The 17,515-nt window shown below is 36.7% G+C and overlaps 1 long non-coding RNA gene across 3 annotated transcripts in view; it reads right to left on the reverse strand.

Annotated features, from left to right (window-relative positions):
- The window catches only part of LOC131800785 (uncharacterized), a 28,198-nt gene extending 20,584 nt beyond the window's left edge, over positions 1–7,614 (reverse strand). The window contains exons 1-4 of one of the 3 annotated variants that reach the window (XR_009341554.1): positions 7,120–7,614; positions 6,935–7,012; positions 6,579–6,814; positions 4,065–4,123 (exon numbers count right to left, since the gene is read on the reverse strand). This is a non-coding gene — a long non-coding RNA (uncharacterized LOC131800785). The remainder of the gene's footprint in view (positions 1–4,064; positions 4,124–6,578; positions 6,815–6,934; positions 7,013–7,119) is intronic. The other 2 variants (XR_009341556.1, XR_009341555.1) reach the window with 2 other exon arrangements.
- Positions 7,615–17,515: the final 9,901 nt, after the last annotated feature.

Below are 17,515 nucleotides of genomic sequence, written 5' to 3' on the forward strand. Positions count from 1 at the left end.
TGCATCAACTACAGTTTTTTGCAGCAAGTAATACAGGCGCTGCACATCACTAAAGCGCACATCACTAAATTACTTATAAAAATAGCACTAAACGAATCTTGAAAGGAAGGCCTAGAAGAAAAATTTCCGTTGAAAATATCACTATCATATCATCATTGCCATATTGTGAACAATATCTCAACCAAATGAAATATTTGCGGCAATCTTTTCCTGCGATTCAGGAACCAAAAGAGATTAAGCCGAGTGCTCATGAGTTTTGTCCGCAATTTTAATCGGACTTTTTAATACACAACGATCTTTTATATTTTTTTATTATTGCGGCCATAGTGCTGGAGTAAATGTTTAAAGAAACATTATATTTACTTTCTGCCAAATGCAGATATTCTTTTGTAATATTTTTCGAATTTTCTGAGCTTTGTAATGACTTATAGACCGATTGCCATAGTTTTTCTAACTTGCTCTTCCTTTCACCTAGCATACTAATATCTAAATCGTCATCTTTATTGCACCAAGTTGTGCACCAAATTCTATCAGGCCAAACGAAGACGTGGACCATTTAGAACGAATTTGGAAATTTTCGAAATAATAACATTCGCCAAAAATTCTGCTAACATCTTAAAAATACGTCATATAGCCGTAATATTACGGCTGTACGACGTGCACCTACATGAATAATGACGCTAAAATCATCAAAGTACCGAATATTGGGATGTACAGTTATATGGGGGCTATACGAAGACGTGGACCTGCATATAAAATTATCTGCCTTAGGCTGTAGTATTTATAACGAACTTCAAACACCAAGTTTGAAACAATTCCGGTGAATAATGTCGCTAAAATCAAAATACCGAATATAGGTACCGTTATATGGGGCTATACGAAGACGTGGACCTGCATAAAAAATTTTCTGCCTAAGGCAGAAATTTGAAACAATTCCGGTGAATAATGTCGCTAAAATCATCAAAATACAGAATATCAGGAGATGCTTATATATATCGGGGCTATACGAAAACGTGGACCTACATGGCCTATTTACGAACTTAACCTGCTTACTAGTAAAATTAACATGTGTGCAAAATTTTAGCCTTTTATCTCAATTCGTTCGAAAGATAGCGTGATTACAACAGACCGACGGACAGACAGACATGGCTTAATCGTCTTAGAATTTTACGCTGATAAAGAATTTATATACTTTGTTGGGTGTGACATGAGTATTTCGAGGAGTTACAAACTATATATAACTTATATACAAACTATATATAACTTATATACTTATATACAACTTTAATTTTACACGCAATACCAACTAATATAACAAGCAACGGTGGCCGACCAATGTAGGGTAGCTACTCAATCTAAACGGACGCGACGGAAAGAGGAGCAAACAAAAATATTCTTCCTTTGTTTGTTATGTTCGTTCACTTATCTAACAAAGCACAAACAACAAGTGCTGATCAGAGAACAACGACAAAGCATGCAGTGATGTTGGTGGATGATCAAGCAAATGAATTTGACTGTTGTTACAACGAGAAAAGGAGAATAAATGTAACAACAACAATTTGCTATATTAAAGCGAACAGACCAAACAAAGAGAATAATATTGCGAAATGTGCTTTAGGCAGTAAAGCACACCAAACTATGAACTAGGAACAACAATGCCTGAAGGTGATTATGTTGGAATAAACGAAACGAAATAATTTGTTATTTTACATGAAACAAAACAAAATGAAAATTAGCAAACGGGTTTTGCAACAAATTTATTTTCGGTTTTTGTTTTGATTGTGATGCTGCCGAATGCAAGCAAATGGTGGATGTCCCACAGAGTTCTGAACAGCAGGTTAGCTAGGTGGAGTTTACAGCTGCAAACTTTCACCTTTGATATAGAGCACCGAAAAGGAGCCCAAAGCGTCATCCCAGATACGCTGTCAAGGTATGACATAGAAGAGGTATTAATAGAAATAAAGTCTTTAATTGATTTAGATTCGTCCGCCTTCAAATCGGACGAATACGCCGAGCTTATAGCAAACACTGAACGGAATTCATCACAGCTTCCTGACTTTAAAGTGATAGACGCTATGTGTGCGTGTATTTCTTTAATATCCTTGAGGTTTTCAATGGTGGCAGTTATATTAAATTAACCAACAATTGTTTCATAGAGTCATATTTTCAAGCTAGTCTCCACGGCAGTTTCCTAATATTTAAAGAAAAAGATCTCGCAGATAGATAGTCCAACTAGCATCTGATCTATCATAACTGGGATGAATATTGCACTATCCCTTACTTGAAAATCTATCTTTTTCAATTATACAAGTTATTGCACTGACTAAAGGTAAATAGAAGTCATTATGCTAAATATTCTATGCTATCCTTATCTAATATTGCACATAACGTGTTTGCTATAGAAAACGCAGCTCAATATTAGCCAGGCTGATGGACATTGCCATAACCCTTATGACTATGGATTCCATTTAAGCTATTTTTATGGCACTTATATGTTATTGCACAATGTCACTAACTTTTTGTTCCATTGGAACTGTTTTTTTTTTTAATTTGGGCGCCATCTGTTATGATCCCTGTTAAGCGGCGCTAGAGGGGACCTTTCGGTTAGCTAGTGGTCTTGGGTCTACGGTTCTCAACCCGTCCTCTTCTATAGACCATCAGGGCAAACATGAGTTAAACTTTACTAGACAAAACAAACATACATTTACAAACAATAAACCTGCTTTGACAAGGCAGTATTGGTGTTGTACTCCCACATTTTGCCATCCCAATTATGGTTTCCTCCCCGCTTCAAATATTATTGGAACCACCACAGCACACACATACACTCACCTCATAACCTTTTGGATTCCTCCCTGTTTACCAAAAAATTCACACATATTTTCTTTTACATAAAAACTACAATAAAACATTTATTAAAACATAGATATCTTAATTCTAATTTTGTATCTTACCTTTGTAGGCTATTATCCATACATGGACTTTCTAACACCATACCTAAGGCAATCAAAAAAGGCTAATGTCATCAATATTAGGTATTCCCGTCGAGGCAATAAAGGGGACCTAAAACGTATTTAGTCGAACAGTTTCTTCTTTACGAAATTCTTACCCTAAGATAGCTCACTTAAGAAAGATTTTAGTCTGATATTATTTACTACGTCAAAGTCTTTTCTAGCGTTCTTCAGGAAAAAAAGTTACACTAAAAAAACCAGGTGTCCGGCATTAAAATATTCTAAAAATTAGAAATCAAATACTTATAACTAGAACAAACACACAGACAACACATTCACACACAAAAATTAATTTTGTTAGAAACGTTACAGTTCTCAGTATTCTGAGGGTTGGTATAACCGCCACGGAATTTCTCTCTCAGATCTTAGCAACGATCGACGTTATTATAGTGGGTTACCTCTTTTCAATGTTATTCTCTTATCCTTTACCCTTTTTAATGGTGTGATAAAGTGGGTGTTCGGGAGGATTTCGCCACCAGACTAACCAGAATAAATTAATTGTTGGCGGTTTGCTGGACAACTCGGCACAAAGGCACTTGGTCCACAATTTGGACAGACTTATTTTTAAATTCACCAACGAAACTTGCCAACAATAGAACAAAATTTATTTATCTAGGTTTCCGGTTTTTGCGTTATATACCGGTTCCCATTTTCCTCTATTTTGCCTAATTTTTCACTACATTTTAAAACACATATAAATAGCTTCAGCTACATTTAGTTTACTACATATCAAGGAATATAGCCATTAAAATTCAGATGTACTGAGCGGCCATTTTAGCTCTCGCTAACCCACTGAACATACCCCACAACTTAGCAACAAACTTGGTAAAAATCTTAAAGTTTATATCGGGAGCCACACCAACACCGCCCAGTCCAACGTTGGAGGAGCAGATTTGCGGCATTGTCAGTCTGGCAAGCTCCTGATATAATTCCAATAGACATTGAACTTTTAATTTGGACGGACGACAGTTAGTCAGATAAATTCCATGGACATTGCATAGAAAAAAGTTAAAGTTAGTAAAAGGGGAAACAAGGAGTTTAGTGTCTACTTACCACATTGGGTACAGAATTCCACTCAGGGTTCGTCGACGATCTGCATTGTTTGACTTTTTCTGAAAATACAAGAAAAGAAACGTTATAAAAAGGTTCTGCAGTGTGTTCGGAATGTAATTACAATGCTACTACCACAAACTTAAACATTTTACTTTCACATTGAGATAAAGATGCATATTAAGAATCTTCATCACTTTTATATTGGTTTCGATATTTGCAATATTTTCCTTCTTTTCTTTTTCTTCCGTTTTTCTTTCCATTTGCATGTACTCACCGACAACGCTTGTTGCCATTCACAAAAGATTATAGATTTGCCATTGATTGATTGATAAATTTGTTTGCGTATTTGAGCTTTGGAAGGTAGAACTTGTAGTACAGGGCATGTCATCTGTCGTGACATGACTTAGTTGAATCTTTGCCTCTGAAGCTCTATGTGATATAATTGATGTCGTATGACTTCTTGGTAGAGTGTCTGCGTTTCCAATGTGCAACTTTGTGTGAGGTTTTTTCTTACAATATAAACATCAGTGCGCACTGAAACATTCCCTTTTGTTATGTCCACTCTTTAAGCAGTTATTACATAACCTCTTTTCTCTTGCGAACTCTTTTCTCTGACTAACAGTCATATTATTAAATCTCATACAATTTTTCAAAATATGGTTTTTATAACACATGACATATCTCTTTGATTGTGTCGAATGAGCATTTTGATGCGATATATGATCACTTCTAAATTAAGTTTAAGCTGTTTGACTTCTGAGACCATCTATTCGCTCTAGATCCCGATGTATGTTCTTAAGAAAATCTTCCATTTGCGAACATTTGGCTAGCTCTGAATGCGATTCGAGCGATTGTTCCCATAGGGTCAGTGTATCAACCGGAAGCTTAGTTGAACATAAGTATATTAAAATTGGATCCCATCGATCCACTTTTATACTATGTCGATTGTATTCTTTTAATATCTTTGCTAGATTCAACCGTTGCTGCAGAAAGATTGAATAATATCTTCAGTTGGTTATCAACTAGTACCCTAACATTTTCGTATCGCACCAATAATGCTTTCCATGCTAACGAAAAATTTTGATCAGATAAAGGGTACCGATCTACAATTCTACCAGCCTCACCCTTTGGTTTGTTACGCAAATGATAGAGTTTTTGCGCAGGTGTGAGTCTGGGATGATTTCCATAAATAGCCGTAAACATATCTCTAAATGTTGGCCATTCTTCATAACTTCCGTAGAAGTCTTGAGTGTCACAAGGTGGCACCTTAATACAAATCTCAGACATATCAAACGTTGTACCCGGAGAATAAATAGCTGAGCTGTGAAACAACGCCTCTAGCGGTATTACTTTTGCTCTGCGCCTTTCGATTTTTTAATATTTCCAATATAGTAGCTTTAGTCACTTGGTAATTATCTCTGGCGAAAGCAAACATATCTCTAGGCCTCAATTTGTAATCTTCATCTCCCTCATTAAAATAGACACTTTCAAATTCACTGCGTACATTGTGCCAATCTTCATCCATTGATTCTAATTTTGTTTCTATTAAAGAATCAGACAGCTCGTTCTCTGCTGTGCTTCCTATTTTAATGCAAGTTTGCATTAGGTTTTCGGTCTCGTATTCAAATCTAGCATACAATTTAGAAACCATTTTGCAATATTAATTTAAATTAGTTATTTAGTTTATTTTATTAGTTTTTATTTTTTGATATTTATTGATATTTTTAAAATTATTTTTATTATTCATAAATTGTATTATTTTTGAATATACAAACACTTCAACTATCAATTTATTTATAAATTTAGAAATAAATGAAGTTATATAAAATTTCAATTGTGTTTGTTGCGTATATCCTTCTTTTCTCAATAAACGTTTATTTTTTAAACCTTAAGAGAACTATTAACAATGTTGTTAATTTTTAGATATATGTATGTTGTTGATTTATGTGATTTTTTAATTAAGATTTATTTTTATTTATTTGTTCCTATTAATTTTATTTTTTGTTATATTCGATTGTTTGTTTATTATTGTGGTATTCAATATATGTACTAGCTTTATACGTTACGTTACTCGTCGCAGTAACTGCACAACTCTTTTTCACCACACCAGCTGATCGATAGTCGAACAATGGCAAATGACAGATCGATCAAAGAAGCAATGAAACAGATGACAAAGCTTGTTATATTTGTTGTTCACGAATGTAAGCAAAACAAATGTAACAAAAAATGATGCAGCAAAGTTATTATGGTGTTAGTGTATATTAATTTGTGTTAAGCAACAACAAACATACATATAAAAGAGTTTTTCTCTTTAAAATGACTCTGTTGATTATTTGGCAACAGAACAAAAGCGAAGATGACAAATAATAATTGTAAAAAAGAATTGTTTTATTTTGTAGGGGTTCTAAATCTACAGAGTAGATTTAGATCCGAAAGTATATTATTTGTTGCACAAAGACGAACAACAAAACTATGAATATTAGACAACACAACAAGTATACAGGCGATACTTACGTGTTGCTAACAAGGCACTGGTGGTTAAGGCTTCAATAAAACACTTGTTATGTATTTATTTGTTAAAACAATTCTTTTTGTTGTGGCAAAGTTTAGCTTCTTGCTTCTTCTAGCTTAGCGATCAATCTCTCTTGATGACAGCAGGTAATTGTTGAGGTATCGATTGTTGGCCTATAGGTGTAATAAACCAGGAACCTCTACACCTGGTATAATTCCCAAAGACATTGTACTCTTAACTTGGACGGCAGAACGGATGACGACAAATCAGTTAAATTCGGTGAATATTGCATAGAAAGAAAAGAGAAAACGAGTAAAAGTTAGTAGAAGGGAAAACAAGCAGTTAAGTGTCTACTTACTACATTGGGCACAAGATTCCTCTCGCGGTTGAGCTCAAGTGTTACGAATTTGTACGGCCCCGATCTGCATTGTTTGACCTTTCGTTAATATACAAAAATAAAAAAGAAACGTTATAAAAAGGTTCTACAGTGTGTCCGGAATGTAATTACAACGCTACCACCAAAAACTTGAATATTTTACTTACACATTGGGAAGAGCCGCCTCCAGATCAAGCCTAAATAATCTTTATCAGCCGCCAGATATAACCTGAAAATAAAGAGGTTGCCTGGAAAGAAGAGAGAATAAAGAATATTAATGGTTTAATGAAACCAAGAAAACCATTTTTTACAATGTATTTTGTTTTGATCTCTTGTTAATAACTTGTTTTTGATGTGTATCTAATTTTCACTAAGACTCATTTTTTAAATTGATAGCGATGTATTCGGCTTAAAACTCTTTAAAAGGGTGGTAGGAATGACTTAGAGGGGTAAGTGAAGGGATCGAATATGGGGCACCCTGTGAATAGGGGTGTCATGGCGAGAGGTAATCTCGGTGGGTGGACAGTTTCCCTAACCGGATAGCCGCTAGAGGAAACCTGATTCGAATTAGGAGATACTTGTCTAAATCAAAATGTTAAAGGTGAGTTCGTTGCTTCAAGTAAATCACTTTCGTTGCCTTCATCAATCTGTTCAATATTGCATTTTTCCTTAAACCCCAAAGAACACATTTATAAATAATCTTAATGTTTATTAATATAAAGTATCGGTAAGTACTTAATACTAAAGAACAAACGTTTTATAAAAACAACAATAAAGGGACCATTTGGCAACAGCAATATACTATGTTATCCCGAACAAATAAGCCAACACTGTTCTATTAATAGACAAGGCATGGTCGACGAAGGGGTTTTTGTTGTAACAGACAAAACCAACTTACATGGTTATGCCACTTCGTTCATGTAAAACGAAAGTATAACAAGTGGAGAAAGATGAAAATGTTTATAAGTGCGATTATAAGATTTGGAAGGCTTTTCAAAAGAATTTTAGTTTTATATCATCATTGGAAATAACTTTATTTGGTTTTATCATAGTAAGTAGTTTTATATCTTTACTTGCAATCTATTGAATTTTAAAATATCATATTTATCATCATACTATTTCTAAATGTGTTGCTTAAGTAAGAATTGTATCCACTTATTTGGAATGGGATCATGTGCAGTTTGTTGCACCACTTATCGTACTGTACATTCGTTGAAAGCCGTTCACTACTTCGTATTGCAACATTGAATTGGCGCCTTGCCAGTCGTTTGAGTGTTCGTGCCCAACATTTTAAATATTACAAGATCGTGTGTTATTAGTAATGTAAAACGCATTTACTCTTTATTATAATATCAATAAAAAATAATAATTTGATTTTTTTCTATTTTTCTCCCTCTTTTATCTGAGTTCAATTTGAGCGCATCAACATTTGATCCTGTCGAGCTACGATTGAAATAAGAGTCAAATAAAAAAAGGACAGTCTTATCGATGAATTTTAGATTGTCTTCTAAGTTTGTGTGGGAGAAGTAATCAACATCAACAAAATCATCATCTCCATCATATTCATTTCTATACAAACGCTAGGTGTCGTGCATTTTTATTGCAGTGAGCCTGTGAAAACAAATAAAAAAAATACTACAATAACAAAACGTTCACTTTACATCGCGTCGCAGAGTTTCTTTTTTCGTTTGTGGTTAACATCGAACAGTGCAAATGAGAAAGAAACTAATTCGAAAGAATAACAACTAAAAAACATTAAGTTTGCCGGGCCGAACTTTCAATACCTTAGGGTAAAGGAAGCATTTTTATATAAAAGTATCTGAATTCAAAATACCAAATATGGATGGGTATAGGATGTGCCCCTTAGGAAAACATGGAACTAAATATTCAATGTTCTGCCAGCGGGCTAGAACCCATTATGAACTGCAAATACCAATTTTTATCAAAATATCGAATATCGGGAGGTACAGTTATATGGCGGTTATACCAATTTCTGTACCATCATATACACAATACAAATTGTTTAACTCAGAGGGGCTCCGTAATACGCAGAATGCGTCGAGCAGTAGATCGTAGGCTGAAATGTAAAAGACAAATAAAAAAACAATGGTTTTTCTTAATATATATGCAACTATTTATTGCTAGTTTGGTTGGTGGAAACGATATTACCTGTGGCAACATATGCCTTTCTATGCACAACGATACGTGCTTTGCAAACGATATTGTGGGTGTTGTCTGTCCGAATGACAGCGAAATACTACCTGATGTCTAAAGGAGGCGGATAAAAAGTGACAATAATTACTATGCAAGGGAATTGGTTTGTCTGTATAACTTTCCAAACACACGACCGTGTTTATACATTCTAAAAGAAAGGTGACTAAATCTTTCCACGAAGTAAGAACCGCTTTGTTTTTAATACATTGTTCCCTTAGCATTGTCGTTTCTTCCGATAAGCGTTGCAGGCAAAGAAAGACAAGTATCGGATCCCATTGATCTGTGGGAACGTCGTAAGTCGACATGAAGGAGATACAACGATTAATTCCAAATCGAATCTCTTTCAAACCAGAGATTGTTTCCTTATCTGGAATTGGAAGTCTAAATAACGAAGACAACTGTCGATGTACCAATATACGAGTATTGTCATACTCATCATGTAATGCTTTCCAAGCCAAAGCAAAACCACGAAACTGCGAAACTATTTCCCTTGCATCAACTACAGTTTTTTGCAGCAAGTAATACAGGCGCTGCACATCACTAAAGCGCACATCACTAAATTACTTATAAAAATAGCACTAAACGAATCTTGAAAGGAAGGCCTGGAAGAAAAATTTCCGTTGAAAATATCACTATCATATCATCATTGCCATATTGTGAACAATATCTCAACCAAATGAAATATTTGCGGCAATCTTTTCCTGCGATTCAGGAACCAAAAGAGATTAAGCCGATTGCTCATGAGTTTTGTCCGCAATTTTAATCGGACTTTTTAATACACAACGATCTTTTATATTTTTTATTATTGCGGCCATAGTGCTGGAGTAAATGTTTAAAGAAACATTATATTTACTTTCTGCCAAATGCAGATATTCTTTTGTAATATTTTTCGAATTTTCTGAGCTTTGTAATGACTTATAGACCGATTGCAATAGTTTTTCTAACTTGCTCTTCTTTTCACCTAGCATACTAATATCTAAATCGTCATCTTTATTGCACCAAGTTGTGCACCAAATTCTATCAGGCCAAACGAAGACGTGGACCATTTAGAACGAATTTGGAAATTTTCGAAAAAATAACATTCGCCAAAAATTCTGCTAACATCTTAAAAATACGTCATATAGCCATAATATTACGGCTGTACGATGTGCACCTACATGAATAATGACGCTAAAATCATCAAAATACCGAATATTGGGATGTACAGTTATATGGGGGCTATACGAAGACGTGGACCTGCATATAAAATGATCTGCCTTAGGCTGTAGTATTTATAACGAACTTCAAACACCAAGTTTGAAACAATTCCGGTGAATAATGTCGCTAAAATCAAAATACCGAATATAGGTACCGTTATATGGGGCTATACGAAGACGTGGACCTGCATAAAAAATTTTCTGCCTTAGGCAGAAATTTGAAACAATTCCGGTGAATAATGTCGCTAAAATCATCAAAATACAGAATATCAGGAGATGCTTATATATGGGGGCTATACGAAAACGTGGACCTACATGGCCCATTTACGAACTTAACCTGCTTACTAGTAAAATTAACATGTGTGCAAAATTTTAGCCTTCTATCCAAATCGTTCGAAAGATAGCGTGATTACAACAGACCGACGGACAGACAGACATGGCTTAATCGTCTTAGAATTTTACGCTGATAAAGAATTTATATACATTGTTGGGTGTGACATGAGTATTTCGAGGAGTTACAAACTATATATAACTTTAATTTTACACGCAATACCAACTAATATAACAAGCAAAGGTGACCGACCAATGTAGGGTAGCTACTCAATCTAAACGGACGCGACGGAAAGAGGAGCAAACAAAAATATTCTTCCTTTGTTTGTTATGTTCGTTCACTTATCTAACAAAGCACAAACAAGAAGTGCTGATCAGAGAACAACGACAAAGCATGCAGTGATGTTGGTGGATGATAAAGCAGTATTGTTGTTGTTTGTGACAAACAAAACAGAAAATGAATTTGACTGTTGTTACAACGAGAAAAGGAGAATAAATGTAACAACAACAATTTGCTATATTAAAGCGAACAGACCAAACAAAGAGAATAATATTGCGAAATGTGCTTTAGGCAGTAAAGCACACCAAACTATGAACTAGGAACAACAATGCCTGAAGGTGATTTTGTTGGAATAAACGAAACGAAATGATTTGTTATTTTACATGAAACAAAACAAAATGAAAATTAGCAAACGGGTTTTGCAACAAATTTATTTTCGGTTTTTGTTTTGATTGTGATGCTGCCGAATGCAAGCAAATGGTGGATGTCCCACAGAGTTCTGAACAGCAGGTTAGCTAGGTGGAGTTTACAGCTGCAAACTTTCACCTTTGATATAGAGCACCGAAAAGGAGCCCAAAGCGTCATCCCAGATTCGCTGTCAAGGTATGACATAGAAGAGGTGTTGTGTCTTGTTGAGACTGATGAATAAATAATGCACGATCTTTACGTTATAATGATAATGATACTTTATTATAAATAACTTAATCTACGATAATGCAAAAAGGATCGAATTGAAAATGGTGACCGGTTGCTTTGATTGAAATGTACGAATGAATACAAAACAAAGATGCTGTAGTGACAAGTGCCATATGTTGCCACATCGTCACGAGCAGAAAGTATCACAATACAATTACATGGAGTGTAACAATGACAAGTGGTTACGGATCTCACTTAAGTCACCACAATTCTCCCCCACTAAAACAAGGACATATATGATTACTACGATTAATGCTAATGGCGAACATAATCGCTTAAATACTGGGGTTGTCTCCGTTGCCTTGCAGAGGTACGACGACTTGGTGTGGACTCAGCATCAGCGTTTTGGGTAGAGGCTGATGGCGTTCCAACTGGTGCTTCGGTTCCGACTGCAGTTGGTGTTGTGGAAGTACCGGGAACTTCTGGATCATTAGCATGTGTACTCAGTGGAATGTAGGGTGCCATAATTAGAGGCTGATGAGACTGTTCGCCATTCCCTGAACTAAAATCTGGGACCGACTCAGTCTGCTCAGTATCTGGAGAATAAGGCAGTTTTACATTTGTGAAACGGAGTTGGTCTATGTGGCGCTTGAAGACATAACCATTGTCGAGTTTTACCAGATAATGAAGGTTACCAAGCTTTTTAGAAATAATTCCGAATTTCCATACAGGTTTGTTTGGCGTATAGTATCGGACTTGAACTCGGTCTCCCTCACTCAGTTTCCTAACTGGACATTGTGGCGTAGATGACTGAGTTAATTTTGATGGCTTCAAGGCATCCAATCGGATTCGGATTTGTCTACCCAGGTACATTTCTGATGGGGATTTACCATTTCGAAGAGGTGTAGCTCGATATTTAAATAAAATTTCTCTTACTTTTTTAGATATCGGAGAAGGATCCTCTGCCATGGCTGCTAGACGCTGCTTGAGTGTTTGAACATTTCGTTCAGCTAGACCATTTGTGGCAGGGTGGCCAGGTGCAATGTATTTCTGGAAGATACCGGAATTAGTGCAGAAATTTTGAAACTCTTCACTTTTAAAAATCGTTGCATTGTCAGAGACAAGAACATCAGGGTATCCATTGCGTGCAAAAATGTTGTTTAACATTTCGATTGTTGACGTTGATGTTGGCGCAGAGGAGCACACCCCCACTTCTGCCCACTTTGATTTTGCGTCGACGACAACAAGAAATTGATATCCCTGATATAGCCCCGCGTAATCAATATGAATACGTTGCCAATTTCCATCCGGCTCCTCCCAAGGATGGAGAACTGCTTTCGGAGGATTTTTCTTTACCAAGGCACACGCAGAACAGGAACGTACAAATTGTTCAATATCTTTATCAATTGATGACCAAAACACATAACGTCTCGCCAATTGCTTCATCTTGGTTATACCTATATGAGTATAGTGTAACTCTTCTAAGACTGCCTCTTGAAGTGAAGTTGGTACAATGACCCTTTTCCCTTTGAACAATATGCCGGCATCGATGGTGTACTCCGAATCGACCACATTTGAGTTACGTAAATCGAACAAAATTTTGGAAAGCATTGCGTCATTCTTTGTTGCGTCTCGAAGTGATTTGAAATTTAATTTTATTGAAGCAATTTGATGTATTCTTGACCCGCAAATTGAATGTACTTCTTGATCAATTAAATTTGTAGTGCCAATCCCTGATTTAATTGGGGCCCTGGAGAGACAATCGGCATTGACATTTTCCTCGCCCTTTTTCGTACTGACTTCGTAATTATATCCAGTGAGGAAAGCGGCGTATCGTTGAAGTCGAGATGACGTCATTAGGGGCAATTTCGAATTTTGGTGAAAAATTCTTGATAACGGCTTATTATCCGTTATAAGCTTAAAAATTCGGCCAAATATGTACTCGTGAAAATGTTGAACCGCATACACAATTGCTAGGGCTTCCCTATCTAATTGCGAATAATTTTGCTCTGCTGGAGTAAGAGACCTTGAGGCAAACGCTATCGGTCTTTCTTGGCCGTCAATAATGTGCGACAAAACACCAGCTATCCCGGTGGGACTAGCGTCGCACGCAAGCTGTACCGGCAAATCGGGATTATACGGCATCAATACGCGATCGCTGGAAATTTCTCTTTTCAAAGCATCGAAAGACTTTTGGCATTCCGATGTCCATTTAAAAATAGCGTTTTTGAGCAGTAAATTGCGCAACGGGGTGGTAATTGTAGACGAATTCGGTATGAATCTTGCGTAATATGTTACCATACCCAAAAAACGGCGAACATCTTCTACACTTTCTGGTTGGGGCATTTGTAATATGGCTTGTACTTTTGAAGGTGACTTTTGGACCTTGTTGTGCCGTATTACGTGACCCAAAAACTCCATTTGATTGTCAAAAAATTTGCATTTTGCCATATTAAGGTGCAGATCGTACTTCTGCAACTGGGCTAAACATAATTTTAAGTTTGCTTTGCACTCACTCAAAGTCTCGCCATGTACCACGATGTCGTCAAAATAGGATTCTGTTTTGGGCACTTCCCGTAAAATTTGATCTATAATCCTATTAAATTCCGCCGGGGCAGTTTTAATGCCGAAGGACAGACGATTCATTCGAAAAGTCCCTTTGTGGGTCGAAATGGTTTGAATTTCGCTTGACTTTTGGTCCACTTGCACATGTAAATAGGCTTTGTATAAATCAAGCCGACAAAAATGTTTAGAGTCCCTGAGACTATTGAAAATTGCATCTATTTTCCGAATGGGGTAATGAGCATTCACAAGTCGCTGGTTGACTCCCACCTTGTAGTCAACGCAAAGGCGCACTCCACCGTCAGCTTTAGGGATGACCACCAGTGGTGACCCCCAGTCACTATTGGCAACCTTGGTGATTATGCCAGCCTTCTCCAACTCTTCCAGCTCCTTGTTAACACGCTCGGTTAAGGCGTATGGAATTTGACGCTCTTTTGTATAGGTTGGTGTGGCATCTTCACGCAATTGAAGTGAAACTTTATGGCTAGGGATGCAGCCAATCTTTTGTTGAAATACAGCTGAAAATTCGGAAATGTATTCTTGAATGTCGCTCGACTCACCGATAGAATTGGTAACCATGTTGTTCGACTTATGTTCGTCTAGCTCGTTTAGATTAATTCCTAGACGACGTATCCATGTACGACCAATTAACGCCGAACACCCGTCTGGGACAACGTAGAGATCATCGATGAATGAAACGTTTTTGTATTTTATATTTACTCGGACTTTCCCATCTGGTACGAATTTATCTTGGGTGTATGATCGGAAAACGATGTTTGTGGCGGTTAATTGGTTAGACAATTTTAATTTCCCAAATTCACTCCTAGGCAAAAATGAGTATCCAGAGCCAGAATCTACTTCAAAAGATACCACTCTACCTTCTATGAAGATATTCGCATAGTAACGCTCAGCATTGGCATTTGCGTAATCGTTACGGTACACATCCACGATTTTATAAATACCGTACGAATCATCACGTACTTGATTCGTGGACGCCTCCCTCGTACTGGGTTTACCCCGTCGTCCGGCATTAGGACCATCCGCCAAAAGTGAAGCAATGCAGACTTTTGCTACATGCCCTTGCTTGGCACACAAGTTACATTTAAGATTTTTGTTAGAGCGACACTCCTTCGCAAAATGATTGTTTTTGCCGCAGCGTAAACATAGACCGGCAATACCTAATTGCTCGTAATTGACTTTACGCTTCTGTTGCCCCTGACGAGATTTGAAATTTTTCGATGGGCTTTTATTAAAAATTTTATTTATATCCGTCGAATTTGAAGAATTTGCCGTTGCTTGGGACAATTCTCTGGCGTCCATCTTCGCAGCCTCTAGAGCCAATGCCTTCCCAACAATTTCATCAATTTTCGCCGTACTGGATTGAAGAAGTTGTTCGCGTACAGTATTGTCACAAAGGCCTCGAATAAATTGTGCCCTCAAAAACACATCGGCTATGGACGCTCCACATTTGCACGGTGAAACAAATTCGCACGAATTAATATCAGTACGGAGTGCAGCCACAAAATCTGCCACTGATTGCCCTTGCATCTGATATTTTGATAAAAATTTGTGTTGTGCCACCAACACATTCTTTTTCGGTGCTAAATGATTTTGCAAAATGGTTAGCAATTCATCGTATTGCAGATCTGCCGCTGCTCTGGGCGCTGCCAACGCCGTCACCATGTTAAAGTACTTCGCACCAATAGAGTTAAGAAGCAACTTTGTACAGTACTCCTTATTAGCACTGACGCCCTTCATTGCAATGTAGTTGTTAAACCTCTCTATATAATTGGTATACATTTCCTTTGCCAGATCAAAATGATCGAAGTTTGGTACCAATGTCGTGTTGATGCTGGTGTTGCTGCTGCCTTGCGCTGCACTTGAAGTAGGAGCACCCACAGTCATCTTCGATATTTGGCTAAACAACGCCTTTTGCATATCCATAAACGCGGCAAATTGAGATGCATCCATTTTGTTATATTTGTGTTGTTGTTAAAAGCTTGCACTTGCTTTAATAGAAAAAAAATATGCAGAATATTAGTTTTCCAAAATAATATTCCACTTTTTACGCTCGTCGCCAAACTGTTGTGTCTTGTTGAGACTGATGAATAAATAATGCACGATCTTTACGTTATAATGATAATGATACTTTATTATAAATAACTTAATCTACGATAATGCAAAAAGGATCGAATTGAAAATGGTGACCGGTTGCTTTGATTGAAATGTACGAATGAATACAAAACAAAGATGCTGTAGTGACAAGTGCCATATGTTGCCACATCGTCACGAGCAGAAAGTATCACAATACAATTACATGGAGTGTAACAATGACAAGTGGTTACGGATCTCACTTAAGTCACCACAAGAGGTATTAATAGAAATAAAGTCTTTTATTGATTTAGATTCGTCCGCCTTCAAATCGGACGAATACGCCGAGCTTATAGCAAACACTGAACGGAATTCCTCACAGCTTCCTGACTTTAAAGTGATAGACGCTATGTGTGCGTGTATTTCTTTAATATCCTTGAGGTTTTCAATGCAGGCAGTTATATTAAATTAACCAACAATTGTTTCATAGAGTCATATTTTCAAGCTAGTCTCCACGGCAGTTTCCTAATATTTAAAGAAAAGATCTCGCAGATAGATAGTCCAACTAGCATCTGATCTATCATAACTGGGATGAATATTGCACTATCCCTTACTTGAAAATCTATCTTTTTCAATTATACAAGTTATTGCACTGACTAAAGGTAAATAGAAGTCATTATGCTAAATATTCTATGCTATCCTTATCTAATATTGCACATAACGTGTTTGCTATAGAAAACGCAGCTCAATATTAGCCAGGCTGATGGACATTGACATAACCCTTATGACTATGGATTCCATTTAAGCTATTTTTATGGCACTTATATGTTATTGCACAATGTCACTAACTTTTTGTTCCATTGGAACTGTTTTTTTTTAATTTGGGCGCCATCTGTTATGATCCCTGTTAAGCGGCGCTAGAGGGGACCTTTCGGTTAGCTAGTGGTCTTGGGTCTACGGTTCTCAACCCGTCCTCTTCTCTAGACCATCAGGGCAAACATGAGTTAAACTTTACTAGACAAAACAAACATACATTTACAAACAATAAACCTGCTTTGACAAGGCAGTATTGGTGTTGTACTCCCACATTTTGCCATCCCAATTATGGTTTCCTCCCCGCTTCAAATATTATTGGAACCACCACAGCACACACATACATTCACCTCATAACCTTTTGGATTCCTCCCTGTTTACCAAAAAATTCACACATATTTTCTTTTACATAAAAGCTACATTAAAACATTTATTAAAACA

Source organism: Musca domestica, unplaced genomic scaffold (assembly GCF_030504385.1).
Source record: "Musca domestica strain aabys unplaced genomic scaffold, Musca_domestica.polishedcontigs.V.1.1 13, whole genome shotgun sequence".
NCBI lineage: Eukaryota > Metazoa > Arthropoda > Insecta > Diptera > Muscidae > Musca > Musca domestica.